The sequence below is a fragment of the Oryzias melastigma genome, linkage group LG22 (assembly GCF_002922805.2).
Source record: "Oryzias melastigma strain HK-1 linkage group LG22, ASM292280v2, whole genome shotgun sequence".
Lineage (NCBI taxonomy): Eukaryota > Metazoa > Chordata > Actinopteri > Beloniformes > Adrianichthyidae > Oryzias > Oryzias melastigma.
The window spans coordinates 18,203,006-18,220,511 of NC_050533.1; the positions used below are offsets into that span (position 1 = coordinate 18,203,006).

A 17,506-nucleotide genomic window follows, 5' to 3' on the forward strand; every position below is an offset into this window, starting at 1 on the left:
CTTAATAGATTAAGAGAAACAGGAACAAAAGATTTACTTGATAGAGATCTGGACTTCTGTTTGTGTAAATATGAACTATTTTTATATCAAATCTGACATTAATTCATGCCATACAAGGCACTAAAGTTGTGAAATGTGCCATACTGGATTACCATGATTTAGGATGTTTGAACCTCCTTTTTGTGACATGTACATAATGTATATAGCCGAATTGACCGGTTATGGGAAATGTATGCATTGTTTTTAATGACAAAATATAATCTGAAATTAAATGAAACTAAATGTGGTTTAACAGGAGAAAGTTTTACTAAGAACGAATATCCTGCTAAACTGAGAAACTAAACTCTGTGCCTCAACGATAAGTTGAAGTTTTAAGATTGCCTCAACAGGTAGAGAGGCTCCCTGTTGATGTTGTAAACCAAAAGCACAAAGACAAAATGATAATTTATGACATGTATTTGTGATGTTACGGTTCCTTGTGGATAGTATGAGTATAAGACCCCGAATGCTGAGAGCATTACCCTCATGTAAGCAGCATAGAGCGGCCTTGTGCTCAGACTGATAGTCACCATGAACTGATGACCTGCCCAGAGTGCGAGCGGCCTGCACTCTCCGCAATTATATCATTTTCATGATGCGTGCCGTTTCTGTTCAAAAGAAACATCACACAAAACTGAACAGAAAGCCAAAAGCAACTCTTTTGAGTAGAAGCAGCACTATATTTTGGAGGATACCTATGTAACAATTTTGAGTGTTTGAGTGTGAGTATCTGTAGCTATTAGTTCTTTCATTGTGTCATTAGTCAGGGTTTTATTCATCTACATCACTGAGTCCATCATTTGTGGGAAGAAAATCAGTTATGTTTAACCCTGCTCATTTATTTAACCTATCTCCTGATGTAAAACTGTATTCTGTGCTTCTTGGGTTTAATGCATTATTGTTTTAATAAAGCATGATTTCAGCACTAAGTTCATGAGCTCTGTCAATTTCTATGTTCTCAATGTTACACCATGCCGGTGTTACCCTTGCCTAAATGAGTATACTTTAAGTATATGCTTAAAAGTATACTTAAGTATAACAAAAAGTATATACCAATTTTATTTAAAAAACAAAAGTATACTGGAAGTTTACTTACAAGTATACTTGTGGAACAAAATTGGCCAACTTTTAGTTGATAAATAGTATACTTAGAAGTATACTTAAAGTAAACTTTCTGGTATACTACTTGTTTACTGGCAAAAAACTTTAAGTTAACTCAAAGTTTATTATAAGTAACGATTCTGGTATACTGAATTCACTTCAAGTTTACTTTAAATTTATGAAAGTATACTTTAAATAATTGTTCTGGTATACTGCAAGTTTACTTTAAGTTGACTTTCAGTTTATGAAAGTATACTTAAAATATAATTTTTTAGTATACTGCAAGTTTACTTCAAGTTTACTTTGAATTTATGAAAGTATACTTTAAATAATCGCTCTGGTATACTGCAAGCTTACTTCAAGTTTACTTTCGGTTTATGAAATATACTTAAAATAATTTTTTTGGTATACTGCGAGTTTACTGGTAATAAATTCCTACTGATAAGTGTATAAGAATACATATTTAACATACTGGAAATTTACAAAGAAAACTTCTACTTCACTTTTAATTTTGTGTAAGAAAATACGTAAAGTCAGTAATAACTTAGATTATTCAGTCAATTTATCTTTTAGCACAAAATTTCACATTTCTAAACAAATTTTAAGTTTAACTTTGGCAGTGTAGTGACAGTCCACGGAACCAGTCCATTCTCTTCTTTGTTGCTGCTAATTTGTAGTTTTTGTTGTTGCATTGTTTTCTCAGGATCATTTTTGTAAAAACACCCAGACTCAGTCCCACCACAGGAATCTCAGAACCAGCAAAGGTTTCATCAGAGAACGGTAAGGTGAAAGATACAATAAAGAAGTCCAAAACTCCAGTGTCACGCAGAATTTTAACGCGCACCAGATCCCCACCACCAACTACTGATACTAAACCCTCAGTGATGAATGGCAAATAAGACTGAGTCTCAGACTGGGCCTCCCCTGCAGTTGCTGATTGAACCTGTGAAACTGACGAGGCACACAAAGCTGACTGAGGAGCACCAGCCACCTTCTCCAGTCGAGATTTTAGCAGGAAACACTCATTTTTCCAGTGCCCGTACAGGTGACAATAATTACAGACATCATGTTCCCGCCTACCTCGACGACCCATATTAGGTGACCGGTCGAAGGAGCCACGACCTGGGCCAGACCTGGCTACTGAATAGTGTGTCAAATGATAATCGTCAGCCAGAGCAGCAGCTTCAGCCACTGACTTAACCCCACGATCACCAACATAAGTGGAAACACAAGCAGGGACAGAAGCCTTGAATTGTTCCAAGAGCATCAGTTCTCTCAGACCCTCAAATGTGTTAACACCAACAGAAGACACCAAGAATCAAAATGCCTGACCAGGTCCCGCATGAACTCTAGATGAGTCTGATCACCCCGCCTACAGCCTCGAAACCGTTGTCTGTAAGCTTCTGGAACCAACTCATAAGCTTTCATGATCGCTGATTTTACAGTAGAATAGCTAGTACCCTCAACACCAACCAATGCTGAGAAGGCCTGCTGTGCTTTCCATGGCAAAACACACTGGAAAACCAACAAACGGGTTCCCTCAGTCCAACCCCGAGTCACTGCCAAGCGTTCAAACAACACAAAAAAAGTTTCTGGATCCTTCTCGTCAAATTTTGGAACCAACCGCAAGTCACTAAGTTCATCAGATTGGCGATTCACGGGCGCAGTACGTTCAGCCCGGGTCCTCTCACGTTCTATTTCCAACTGGATCAACAGCAGCTCTTTCTGCTGCTCAAAAGTTAAAGCAGCAGTCGATCCAGAAGCCAACGAGTCTTCACCACCACGAGAACGAGCCGAACAAAGCTTCAGAACCCCCAAATCTGACAACCCCCGCCTTCAAATGAACCAAAATGCGCTCTTTGCTCTAGCGTCACCAACGTCAACACTATAATGCTCTGCGAGCGACAGCAGCTGTTTTTTTGTGTACAATTCCAAACTAGACTCAGAAGGAGACTCAATAAAATCCTCCTCCATCCGTCCATGATTTTCAAACATGCAAAGGGCTGTAAACAAACAATGTTCGCAGCAGAAAGGTAGGTGTGTCCCGCTAATTTCCTAGCTCCAAACTAGCTAGCTCAACCCTAGTCTTCAGGAGGCGTAGCGGGGGGTATTTACGCACTGAAAATCCAATAGTCAGAAAAAGTGACCAGAGAAACGGGCCACCCCCCCGAACCACGGAAGTGCTCCCGAGCCGACGTAGGGGAAAAGGGAGAGGGAAGCTCCGCCCGCCGTACCTCCGCACTAAAACAGATATCCGCGGTGAGTCCCCTATGTAGAAACGCCGCTACGCCTAACAGAGAACACCACCAAAACAAGAACAGTACTCACTCCGTCAACTCCAGCCACGGCTCCACAACAAAAAGTCCAAAGACTCAAAACAAACCGGCGCATCACCCCAAAACAAAACAGGCGTCAGCAAAGCGCGGACACAAACAACGGCGAAACCACACGTTACGAGTGGCTCTATACCGTAACAAAGAAGGCGGGAGAGAAAACCGGTTTTTACACTGACCGACACTTTAATGTGTTTAAAGAGTCAAAAGTGGAGAGCAGAGCACGCAGCGAGTTCCACGGTGCAGCAGTGGCGTTGAACCCGACAGGAAGTCCCAGCAGAAGCCCCTTCTCCTTGAGGTCCTCAGATTGAGTTTTTATCCGGAGCTTCCAAATCCAAAAACAGCTGCATCTGTCAGAGAGGAGGAGACACAGGGCAGACAAACAGAAAGACAGAAATATGGCTCAGGGCCGTAAAACACCAGGAGGGTTGAGGAGATCCATAAAGTATTCCTTCCACCACCCGACAATGTCCCCATTTGAGGTCAGCAGATTTCCACCTGCAACGAAAACTACTGTGCCAGCAGAAAACTGCTTTCCCCTCCTAATGTGCCGGATGGTTTGCCAGAATCTCTGTGAGGCCAACTGATAGTCCTTAACCATGGCCTCACCAAATTCCTTCTAGGACCGAGTTTTTACCTCCAAAACACCTGCTTAGACTGCCAGTAACTGTCAGCTGTCCCACAAGCCAGCCAGGCCTGATAGGACTCCTTCAGCTTGACAGCATCTCTTACTTCCGGTGTTCACCACCTGGTTCAGGGGTTGTTGCCAGGTGTGTTGATGGACACCTTTGTGCTCAAACATGGTGTTTGTTATGGACAAACTATGATGTGCACAGAAGTCCAACAACAAAACACCGCTCGGGTTCAGGTCAGGGAAGCCATTCCTTACAACCTCCAGGTGCCACTGTCATTGCCAACGTGGGCATTGAAGTCCCCCAGGAGGACAACGGAGTCCCCTGTTGGGGCACTTTCCAGTACCCCTCCAAGAGACATCAAGAAGGCCGGGTACTCTGAACTGCTGTTTGGCCCGTAGGCCGAAACCACAGTCCCCACAGCCCTACCTGTCCCCCACCCGAATGCGAAGGGACACGACCCTCTCGTCCACCAGTGTGAACTCCTTGGTGGCTGAGCTGGGGGCTCACGGGTGAAGCCCACCCCAGCCCACTGGCCTCTCACCATGGGCAACTCCAGAGTGGTAAAGAGTCCAGCCTCTCTCGGGGGACTGAGTTTCAGAGTCCAGGCTGTGCGTGGGGGTGAGCCTAACTATATCTAGCCGGTATCTCTCAACCTCTCACACCGTCCCTCCCAGAGAGGTGACGTTCCATGTCCCAAAAGCCAAATTTCATGCCCAGGGTTTGGGCCGCCGAGGCACTCGCCTTCCACAATGCACCGGCCCCTTCAGATCTCTCCTGCAGTTTTTATTAATTCTACAAGTACATATTAAAAACAAAACACATTTTGGGGTCTTTATGGAAACAAATATTATAACATTGTAATTATGAAATGTATGAACTGTTTAAATTAGCAACATTAAAAGCAGCACAAAAATCAAGGACTTAAACTAAGTTGTATTTACCTTTCAGTTGTAACTGCAGCCATTCTTTGAACGTGGTGGCTCTGTTGAAAGAGGTGATCCGTTACTGAGAGAAGAATGAATGTTTTTGGAATTTGGTTTATGGAATAGTAGCAACTGTGGAGACGCGATCGGTCAGCTGTTAAATATACAATTGTTGGATCTCTGTCTGTTTCGGCTACCCGGATCACCCAGCTGTCGGAAATCAAATCCAGCTGACGCAAATCAAACCCAAAACTCTGAACCGTCACAAATGTTGGCGGCAAAGAGGAAGTGACATAATATACATGCGCGTGATTAGGGTGTGGTTATGGAAAGAGGTCTTACTGTTGACATTACCCGATCCCCTTTCCCTAACCACGCCCTAATCACGTGCATATGTATTACGTGACTTCCTTTTTGGGCCAATTTTTAAAAAAAAAACTTTATTACTCACGCTGGTTGACAGTTTTAACACGATTTGCGGCAGCTGGATGATCGGGTAGCCCATTGAGTCATTTATTTATAACTTTATTTTCAGAACTTAAGACATGGAACAAAAAAGAAACACAAAATACAGGTGATTGAAAATACAGTTATAATAAGATGTTATGTTTTACAAAGGCATCATAAGAAATGTTGGTGTAAGAATATGTATTAGATTAAAAAAAAATAACAATCAATTAATAACAAGGACCTCAAAGTGCAATATGTATGTCAGAAACCTAATAAAAAAAAACATTTTACATAAATTTGATCAAGATATAGTGAATATATTTAGGAGTTGATATATAAAATTCCTATTTATTCTTAATGTAAAGAAACTCATTGTGAAATACTAAATTATATTTTTTTATCTTTAAGATAATGGTTTAATATGAATGATAGTATGTGTGCCTTCTGTGAAAAAGAAATAGAAACCACACAGCACTTAATTTATTTTATTTTTGTCCCCAAATACAAATATTTTAGGAAGAACCACATACTGTAATTGGCAGGGAGAGATTTTCCCACATTTCCATCAAACCCCATCATATTTGACATCATCAAAATGTAGAATATTTACCAACAAATTCAAACTATATTTAGAATTGCTGAAGCTCCTCAAGGAACTAAAAATAAAAATAATGTATGATGAACTAAAACTTCCCTTTTGTGGTTATGTGAAAAAAAAAATTGTCCTTTGCCTCACTCTGCTCAGATCTGTATTCATTTTATTAGTTTTGTTTGTTTTTTATTCATTCAGTCATTCATCTTCTTCCCTGTTGGGGTCGCGGGGGTGACGGAGCCTATCCCGGCTACTGAAGGGCGAAGGCGGGGTTTACCCTGGACAGGTCGCCAGTCTGTCACAGTGCCTGTTTGTTATTTAACTCCTCCTCTATTTGTTTGTGATAGTTCATAAATACTGTTTCATAATGTCATGTCTTGTTCTGTAGTGTAGTTAAGTTAAAAAAAAAATGCAGATCTGGATGTAACAATTGTCTCTATAAGGTCAATCTAGGGACAATCTACAATAATTAGAGCCATTTGAAGTTTATTAAATGAACAATTTGACCAAAAATCAAAGGAACCCATGTCAAACTAATGAATAAAATCTGCCCTTTTGCTGAATTTCTTAAAAGCAGATATGAACTCTGCACATTTTTTTGTAATTTGGATGATGAAACTGGAACATTTATTGTTACCATGTTCATATCCCAAGATTTTTTGGAGAAACCTTAGAAATTGGAATAATCTAACTTTACATTCACCCATTTTGTGCCTCAGACATATTAATATTTACGGATAATTAATTCACAAATATTAATATTATTTTACTAATTAAGAAATGTAGTATTCGTTGTTGTTAATGGAAAGGTTGTAAACGTCCTTTTTATAAACAGATTCAAAATATCTCATGTCTTATTAAAAATGAAATCCTCAGAAACGTCCCTTATAACCTTTTAACAAATCTCTATTTGGTTATTGTTTCCTTCCTTTTTTATGTCTTTATTTTCCTTCTTACTGTAGTTAACATCTTATTTTCCAAATATTTCTGAAGTATTTTGACCCCAGCTGTTCCTTTTGCATCAATCCTATTGAAACCTAAACCCGTTTGTTTTAGAAATGTTCTCCCTGTTTGAAACAAACTGTTCTGAGACTTTGAAGACCAAATCTTACCTTATTTTTTATTTTGGCCAAATATTGTATTGATAAATGTAAATATACAAATGACAAACATTTGACCATTTCCTCTGTAGAATTAAAATGTATAATTAATCTAATAACTGAGAATTTCATGCCTTTGAAAGACTGAAACATATTTATAAATAATGATTCTTTTAAGTTTGTGATTAATAGAAGCCATGTATTTTTTCTTTGTTTTCTTTTTTGCTAATTTCATGTTAAACTAAGCAGTTTTAGTCATTGAAATGAATAAACTTTAAAACATCTGGTGTTCCATGTCAATATTACACAGGCGTAAAAACCACCTGTGTGAAGCGCTGATGCTGATTGGCTGAGGCGACCTCTGAAGGGAGGAGAAAAAAGTGAATGTGCTGTTAGTTTCCTTGGACCATATCTTTGGTTCCTGTTTTTGATCATGTTATGTCATAATCATCTGCTAGAGTTATGTTACAGTGGATTATGATATGTTCAATAAAAATGCAGGAAATAAATTTTTAACAGTTTATTTAGACAAAAGTGACAGCAGTAGTGTGTGTGTGTGTGGGGGGGGGGTCTCCTCTGAATCAAATGTCTTCACTGCTCCTCTCTTCCTGTTGCCGACACTTCCTGTAAAACATAAAAATGATTCAACAGAGATAAGAAAAGACTCCAGACTGTTTGGTTCTCATGAAAATACTAAAGATTAAGGAAACAATGACTTCACTCCTTCTGCTCTGATGGATTTGATTATCACATTACATGAAGATTATTACCATGTATATAAACCTGCATTGAGCTGAATAGTCTCTACATTAACATTGTGGGATCACAATCACATTCTACAAATGTTGTAATTGTTGCCCCCCACCCCCCCACCCCCCCACCGTCTGATTGGACTTTAGGTGTGGAGGTATTCGTCTCTGGAACCTGAAGATCAGCTGGAGAGTTCCTGCAGAAGCAGCAATGCCTCTTCTGTCCAGAAACTGAATCTCCGTCCATGTCTAAGAGAGAAAGGCCGGTGTGAACGGACTCTACTCTACACTGCTGCTCTCTTGGTGCGTTCACTCGGGTTATTCTGACTATAGTAAACAGCTTTCATTAACATTTGTGTGACCTGATGTCTGCTCTGTGCCAAAACTACAAATAACCACAGTTTGTAGAACTGTGACTATGATGGAGCAGCATCAGCAGCCATACCCATCTGAGGACAATCTTTCTAGTTGAATCCACCACAGCCGGATTGCTCGCGTTTCCCCCTTAAGGCTGCTTTATACTTCCAAGTGATTCGTAATCACTCAAGTCATAGTCGCTCCAGTCCCTGCAGAATGTGACACCAGCTGGTGATGTCCCAAGTGACTGGAATGTCACACCCAGTGTGCAATCGCAGGCAAATCATGTCATTTAACTTGAATTTATTTCAGCGATTAGAGGATGCGACAACGCAGAAAACTCTGTCCAGACAATTATCTTTGAAGACTGAAAATGATGAAAACTTATTGAAGTCGTTGTCATGGTTTCATGAGGCCAGAAGGACCCAAGTGCTGGAAACATGGGGAGGTGAGCGGCGTTCCTTTGTCCTTCTGGAGCTGGAGGACACGGTGAGAAGGTAGAACCGAGTCTGGCTGTGAGTCAGCTGAGCAGAGAGGTCCAGAGATGGTTGGTTGTTGGTACTCGTGGTTGAAGGATTCTGCAGACAGGAAGCGTACTTCACTGAATGTCATTTCAGACGAGGTGCTGATGCAGAGAGCTTATTGTAAAGTAAAATACATTTATTTTAGCATGTTGAAAAATTATAATCAAGTAACAGGAAGAAAATACTCACATCAGCATGAAATGCTGCAGCAGCTGCCTGACATCTGCTGAGAAAAGAACTGAAAAAGAAAACAGGAGAACTTAAATAAAGAGAGCTGACGTGAACCTGATAGTTTTTAAGTACATTATTATGTAATGAACTTTCAGAAGTTTGAATTAACACACCTTAAGGTCTCTTCCAGTTCTCCAGACAGGGTCAAAGATTCTCCTGGTACTGCAGAGAATACAAATAACACAAAAATCAAATGTTTGCCAGTCAAAATAGATACATAAATAAAGTATCCTGAGATGTGGCTTCATGTTGAACCTTTAAATCTGTTAACGAAGTTCTATGTTGAACCTTTCAGCCTGAGAAACTAACAGGCTGCTGTTAGACAGTCAATCCAAAGATCACACTTGTCCTTGAACAAGGCCAGAGCAACTTTTCATTTCTGTAGCATCAACCTAATTATTGTTCTGTAGAGATCATCACCAAAACCATCAGGGTGAAGTGAGTCCAGAAAGAGCTGCTGTTTCTCAGCTATAAAAATTGTCTGAATAGAGATGTTATCATCATCATCCTCAAAACACGACACATCAACCTCTCCCTTGTTTTCTCCATCCTATTAAAAACACAGAGTGAGAGACCGAGGACACTCACACAAAGCAGGTAGAGATCAGCTGGACCTGTCTGTCTGCTCTAAGCTGGAAACATCAGCATGACCTCTGACCTGAAGGTTTCCTACAGGGATTGATACTAATTAGTAAACATGCACATAGACACTCACATGCACATAGACACACACATAGACACACACAGGACCAGCAAGGAGCGCAGTAGGTCAACTTGGAGATCCTTCCAGGTGACCATAACATGGAGTTCATCAATGCAGACATTTTCTCCTAAAGAAAACAGAAACACACAGACATTAACACTATCATGTCTATAACCAGAGAAAAGATGCACCAGAATGACAAATGACGTCTGTGCAGCTTCCCCCACAACTATTAGACAGATATTCCCAATCTGAAATAACACAAAGAAATACTCTACTTCTTTACAGTATTTTGGACTAAGAATACTTACAGAGGATTCCATACATTGTGTCATACTCAGGATCCAAAAGTCTTCACAGGTTGAGCAGATATCATCCTCTTTCACTATGAGCTCTCCTGGAGGATGGTTTTTGTCCAGGACATATTCCATCCAAAAACAGAGAATTTCATGTGTTCATCATATATACCATGGAGAAAATAATTCAAAATTTAGATTAAATGGTAATTACAAACTAAAGGCAATGTTATTTATCCTGCTTTTCTCCTAAAGGAAACAGAAACACACAGACATTAACAACATCACAGCAGGCTGTTGGCACTGAACAAGTGGCTTTCTGCGACATGTGGTGACACCGGAATCCATTCATCAACAACTTTCACATTTTCTGGGAAGGCAAACATCTTTTTAAAGAAAAAGGATTCAATTTAAACAAATCAGGAGTTAAACTGTTCTCCTTCAATCTCTTCTACTTCCTGCGTCATGCCAAGACTGAGATAAATTTATCTCAGTGTCAAGGTCAGACACAGACTGGATCAAAATGAGGAACGGAGCTGCCCCCACTGGAAGAAAACATCAAAAACGGGAAACCTGCCTCCGAGGACCGGAAGAGGAAAAACAACGAGGACGATGGACCCTCCCAAACACCACCAAACCAACAAACTCCTGACGGTTCCCCCTCCCCGACTTCACCCTCTTCACCCCACCTGAAATTCACCGAGCAGATGATGGAGTGAGTCGGGATTGGGCTTCGATCTACCCCTCTGGCCAATCCATTTTTGTCCCCCATAACTCTGTCACCAGAACATTCGAAGGGACGACATAAAGCCCCACCCTCTCCTGTACAACATCATATCCTGTCCCTGAAGTCAGATGTTTGATGTGTTGAGGGTCCAGGCTGTGGAAATACCAACATTCATGATGTTCTCCAGAAAAACCTGGGACCCTGTTCTCTAGAAACACACACCGTTTCTGTACTTGTCACTAACAGGAGGAATGTAATCTGGCCAAAACGCAAACAAAGGACTTTAAAAGAGGTAAACATTTTCTCTGCGCATTTCCAGAAACAGAAGGTATATGAAAATATTATTACTCCTAGACCTCTCAAGTTAGCACTTTTAAATGTCAGGTCTTTAGCAGGAAAAACATCTTAATTAATGATTTTATCACTGAGAACAAAGTTGATTTTATGTTTTTAGTTGAAACCTGGTTAGAAGAGAATAGCAGGGGAGCAGTTCTCACAGAGTCGGCTCCTCCCAATTATGGTGTTATCAGTGAGGAAAGAACAAGCAGAAAGGGCGGGGGGGTTGCAGTTTTGTACAATGAAATGTTTCAGTGTAAAAAGTTATCTTTTGGAAAATGTCCATGTTTTGAATACGTAGCCCTACAGCTAAAGGCCTTACTCAAAACCATATTTATAAGTATCTACCGCCCCCCCCCTTGATACTGTGCAGAATTTAACATTGACTTCAGTGAACTGCTGTCTAAAATCTGCCTTGACTTTGACTGTATAATCATGGCTGGAGATTTTAACATCTATTATGGAAATCTTGAGATCAAAGGGACTAAGGACCTGATAAACACTCTGGACAATTTCGGGTTGACTCAACATGTAACAGAGCCCACACACAACAGAGGGAATATTCTTGATTTATTGATTTCAAAGGTCTGAACATCTCTAAGGTTATTGTATGTGATTTAGGTCTGTCTGATCACTGCTGTGTTTTCTGTGAGAGCACAATTCCAGTCCACACAAATGTTTTGAGGGAGGAGATCACAAAACAGTATATAACTGAAAATACTAGTGAGATGTTCAATCAGATTTTCTCTCTGACTCCTCCCCTCTCAGGGAATTCAGTCAACAAACTTGTTAATAGCTTTAATCCCAACATGTCAAATATCATGGATAATATTGCTCCTAGTAAGGTGACGGTGATCTCTGGTAGGAAAAAAATCTCAATGGAGAAATTCCATTCTGGTAAAGAACGGAAAAAGAGAATGTCGGAAATCTGAACCCAGATGGCGAAAATCTAAACTACAGGTAGATTATGACATCTATAAAGAGAAACTTCACTTATATAATTTACAACTGAGCAATGCAAGGAAGTCCTATTTTTCTGAAATTATTACCAAAAACTCCCATAATGCTCGGGCCTTATTTAATATAGTCGAAAGGTTGACAAAACCCCCTGTGTCAGTGGCACCAGAACTTTACTCCACCAAAGCCTGTAATGACTTTGCCAAATTCTTCAGGGACAAAATCAAAAACATTAGACAAAGATTGGTTCATCAACTACAAGTTCAGGATATTAACCCTATCCACTAGAAACCAGTATAAACCCAATGGCTCAGTTTCAACTGCAGGACATTCTATGTCAACTGAACTCCTCCTCCTGCTGTCTGGATATTCTATCCACAAGCTTTTTCAAAAAGGTTTCAAAGATCCTGGAACCAGCCCTGCTCCAGATTGTCAACTTGTCATTAACATCTGGTGTTTTCCCAGAATCATTGAAAACAGCTGTAATCAAACCTCTCCTAAAAAGGACAGTCTAGACAAAACTCAAATGAACAACTACAGACCAATATCAAACCTGCCATTTTTAAGTAAAATCATTGAAAAAGCTGTTTTCCATCAGCTAAATGAATTCCTAATAAAAAACAACTGCTATTGTAACGGGGTGAAAAGATGTTTTTATTTTTGGCAGTTTTTAAATTCCAAGGGCTCTTGAACGCACCACCAAATTGGAACAGGATTGAAGGCAGGTGTGCCTAATCAGAGACCCTTTTTAAAAGAACCAGACAGCAGCAGAGGAAAAAGACAGGCAGGAGAGAAGGGGAGAAGGCAGGGCCCGAGGTGCTGTGGGGACGCCGCCACCCCCCCCCCCACGATACACCCCTCTTCGAGCTAAGTACCCCTCTATCAACTGTCTTTTAGTTACCTGAGTTGTTTTTTATCGCTAGCACCAGTGCTGTTTTTATTGCATGCCCTTATTTATTTTTTTATCTAGTTTGTAGTGGTTTTATTTAAGCCTGGTGCTTTTTAGATTCTAAACTCAGTAGTTTTTTTATCTTTGTTTGACAGAGGCTCCTGGCTCCAACAGATGAAGATGGCTCCCCTTGCTGGACTTAATAAACTGCCTTTTAACCCTCTTCTTAAAACTGTTGTCCCGGGTCCTCTGTCTCCACACACCTCCAGATTCCAAAATCGAAAGGGAACCTGCTCCGTCTCGCTCGGACCTGCGTCCTTTACACTATGATGTCTTCCAGTCCGGTTTCAGACAGAACCACAGCACTGAAACGGTTCTGACCAAAGTGACTAACATTTGAATACAGACAGTGGAAATATGTCAGTGCTAGTTTTACTGGATCTCAGTGCTGCGTTTGATACAGTCGACCACGCAATACTACTGAGACGACTGGAAAACTGGGTGGGTCTCACTGGGCAAGTACTAAACTGGTTCTAAACGTACTTCGAAAACAGGAAATATTTTGTGTCAATTGGTAACTTCACCTCTGAGCCAATAGAAATTACATGTGGAGTGCCCCAAGGCTCCATCCTGGGACCACTTCTATTTAACATCTACATGCTCCCACTGGCCCAGGTTATAAAGAACAACAACATTAGTTGCCATAGCTATGCAGATGACAGATATATATTAGACTGACACCAGGAGACCGAGGACCTGTACAGGCTCTTGGTAAATGCATTGAGGACATTAATGACTGGATGTGCCACAACTTACTTCAATTAAACAAAAATAAAACTGAGGTTATTGTCTTTGGGGCTAAAGAAAAAAGGTTGAACGTCACTACAGAGCTTCAATCTATTCAACTAAAAACTACCAACCAGGCCAGAAACTTGGGTGTAGTGATAGACACAGACCTAAATTTTGATAAACACATTAAGGCAGTCACTAAATCAGCCTATTATCATCTAAAAAATATCTCAAGGATTAAAGATCTGATGTCTAACCAGGACCTGGAGAAACTAGTGCATGCTTTCATCTTTAGTCAACTTGATTACTGTAACAGTGTTTTTACAGGACTACCGAAAAAATCCATCAGGAAACTGCAGCTTATTCAGAACTCTGCTGCTCGGGTTCTCACAAGGACCAAGAAAGTAGACCACATCAGTCCAGTTCTGAGGTCTTTACACTGGTTACCTGTCTGTCAGAGGATAGACTTTAAAGTTCTGTTACTGGTTTATAAAGCTTTGAATGGTTTAGCACCAAAATACATGACTGACCTCCTGACCCAGTATGTACCAGCCAGACCTCTCCGGTCATCAGGATCCGGTCTTTTATCAGTTCCTACCCTTACGAAACAAAAGTATATTGCAATATACTGGGAAATATATGGAGATGTATTGATAATATATTAAGAAATATATCAGCCCTTTTCCCATATATTTCTGTATATATTGCAATATATGGATGTTCAACCTATTGTTAGAGGTTATTTTTTTTTATATTGATTCATATATTTTTAAAACCTCCTCAGTGCCATTTTTTCAATGGATCACATGTCCATGTCAGTTTTTAAACAACCTTAATGTTTACCGTAAATACTATATGATTACTTATATCAGTCAAAACAGGAAAAACTTCTTTGAGTGAATACTTTTTATTCATTTTCAGAATGACAAGTTTTCACAACATTACATTATGTTACACATTTCAGTCCTCCACACTTAAACGTGGAGGAATACATGCATAAAGACTGGTATACTGTGGCAGATCAACAATTATGCATTTCTTCTGAAATTTTGTGACTTGAAAAACTTGTTTCCTGCCCTGTAGCCCCCTATTTAAAGCTATTGTATTTTCCAAATTAATAAGTGTATTGTGTGACTTGTCATATTGTCTTCCAAGAGCAAAACATTTTTTGTCATCACCATTCTGTACAACAATGTAATAGTAAACTGTGATTATTTGTCCATTTTCTAACAAAACTGAAAAACTATTCCTCTTCCTTACTCTAGTTAACTGCTCAGAGTAATACAGTTCTCCTTTAAATAAGACTCTGCTGAATACTGTCACAATTGTTTCCATACTGACTAAAATGTTCCCTCTCAAAGCCAGCATCTCTTCATAATTAAGTTTTCTAACATAGTGTAAACCAAGGGTCACAACTTCATCCTTTGCTCTTTCAAACTGTAACTTTTTGTTTCCAGTCAAGTTATAATACAGCCGTTTACATCTTGCTCCAGCATTTCTCAGTGCATTATTTTTCAAAAGCGGCATCACTTGTCTATATGAAAATATTTTTTCAAAAGCGGCATCACTTGTCTATATGAAAATATTTTCATTATCTGTAAGGGGACACACTGGGTGCCGTGAAACATTTTCAGAATCTCCCCATTAAAAGATTCAAAAATATATCCTGAGTGTGCCCATAAAGGTCCCCAATTTCTCACAGATTCTGGTAAATGAAGGCATAAATGTACATTAAATGAAACGTTTGCTTTACCATACAGAATTTCGAAGTGTTTGAAAAAGTCGACAACAAGTTTTTCACATCTTTGTAACCCCTCAGATGTGACAGAGTCTCTACACAGCAACAACATGAATGTGACCAGGATAAACCAGTGTTGGTAAAATGCACGAGGCAATATTCCCTTTAGCACAAAGATGCTGTAAAACAGCAACCAGTTCTGCCACTCACTTGCTTTCCAAAACTTTCTTTGTTGTAAAGACCGGGGAACTCTTGTGATATTGCATGGTGGTTTAATTCTCAAGAGTTGTTGGTCAAGCTCAGGAATGCGATTACCGATATAGTATGGCTCATTATGGTGCTCACTATCCAGCCACAAATTTGTCATTTGGCGAACGACTCCAAGATGCACATTATGCATGTGGTCAGGGGGCATTCCCTCTACGATGTCAAAATGTGGAATGTTGACAAGACTTGTGGGCCCTTTAACACCTCTCACAGTTTGTGCAGTATGCAAAGCCTCCCTTGCATCAGTTAGAGTGGAAGAGTGATCTCTTTTTGGGACATTTTTGTAAGGGTAAACTCTAACAGTCCCATTTCCTTTCAAAACTTGTTCACCAGGATGTAGGCACATGCTGCATCCATATTGGCCATTAAACTGATTCATGTTTTGCAGAACCAAGGTGTTGTGGGAATATTCAACCCAGGGCAGGTAGGTGGACCAGGATGCAGGATGATTGGCCGTTAAACAGCGCAGAACTGCCTCCAGGTCCTGGTTTGCACGCTCCGTCTGTCCATTGGTCTGGGGGTGGTACCCCGAGGAACGGCTCGCCGTGGCTCCGATTGCTCGGCAGAAAGCGTCCCACACCCTGGAAGCGAACTGGGGTCCGCAGTCCGACACAATGTCCTGGGTAAGTCCGTGTAACCTGAACACGTGCTGGACGAGGAGATTGGCAGTCTCAAATGCAGACGGGAGCTTGGAGAGAGGCACAAAATGGACAGACTTGGAAAAACGATCGGCAATGGTCAGAATGGTGGTGTTACCTTCTGAGGGTGGAAGGCCTGTGACGAAGTCCACTGAAATATGGGACCATGGCCGAGGAGGTACAGGAAGTGGTCGCAGAAGTCCCGCTGGAGCACGGTGGGACGCCTTTCCACGAGCACACACTGAGCAGGCCTGGACAAACTCCCGTGTATCTGAGGCCATGGAGGGCCACCAGAAGCGCTGCTGCAGTAGGGTTAAGGTGCGGTGTATACCAGGATGGCAGGCCACCTTAGAGCAGTGACCCCACTGCAACACAGATGAGCGAGCGGGTGGAGGAACAAACAGAAGTCCAGGGGGGCATTCCGGAGGAGAAGGGCAGTTCTCCTGGGCCCTCTGGACGTCACGCTCCACCTCCCAGACCGCAACACCCACCACACAGGCACGGGGCAGGATGGTGTCCTGAGGCGCCGGGTTTGAAGTCGGGTTCTCAAACTGCCTCGATAGAGCATCCGGTTTGACGTTGTTGTGGAAAAATGTTGAATCCGATGGAAGAGCAGACACATCTTAAGATTAACACAAGTATTTAATAACATAACTCAGAAAAATACACGCGGTGCACGGTGGCGCGTAGGGAAGACTGTCAGAGTGTTCCAACGAACTGACAAGACCTAAGCCTTTTATAGCACTGGTCAAACCTCAAACAATGCTGCATATCACATATCCCGACCCCCCTTGGCTGTTAATCATCTCAGAGGCATCTGTTCCTTGCATTAGTCTCGGGACCAACCCCTGGGTAAGGAGGATGTCATTAAGGATCAATCAGCATCCTGTCCTCCTGCTGGGGACCGTATCTTGTTCTTATTCATTCTAGCTTGGGAAAGAAATGCTCTTTTGACATCTGTTCCTAAAAGGTGAAAAAGGTCATCTGCAGCCTGCAGCTTTGGGTCACACTCTCTAAGTTGGAATTCCTAATTGCTGCAGGCTGTTTTAAGTATCTGAGAATACATTCAGAGGCATGTGTTAATGAGCACAAGAAGACATTTAAAAGTTACAGAGCTTCATTGAAAGGTTAC

General features: G+C 40.9%; 1 long non-coding RNA gene across 3 annotated transcripts; it reads right to left on the reverse strand.

Moving 5' to 3' along the window:
- Positions 1 to 8,667: 8,667 nt before the first annotated feature.
- LOC112146793 lies at positions 8,668 to 9,846 on the reverse strand. Of its 3 annotated transcripts, XR_004947094.1 has the most exons (5): positions 9,785 to 9,837; positions 9,623 to 9,703; positions 9,148 to 9,196; positions 8,993 to 9,041; positions 8,668 to 8,857 (listed from the first exon to the last, which is right to left on the reverse strand). It is a non-coding gene; the product is annotated as an uncharacterized LOC112146793 (long non-coding RNA). The 3 variants fall into 3 exon arrangements; XR_002919317.2 differs by lacking the exon at positions 9,623 to 9,703 and having other exon boundaries at positions 9,785 to 9,846; XR_002919316.2 differs by lacking the exons at positions 8,668 to 8,857; positions 9,623 to 9,703 and having other exon boundaries at positions 8,867 to 9,041; positions 9,785 to 9,846.
- Positions 9,847 to 17,506: the final 7,660 nt, after the last annotated feature.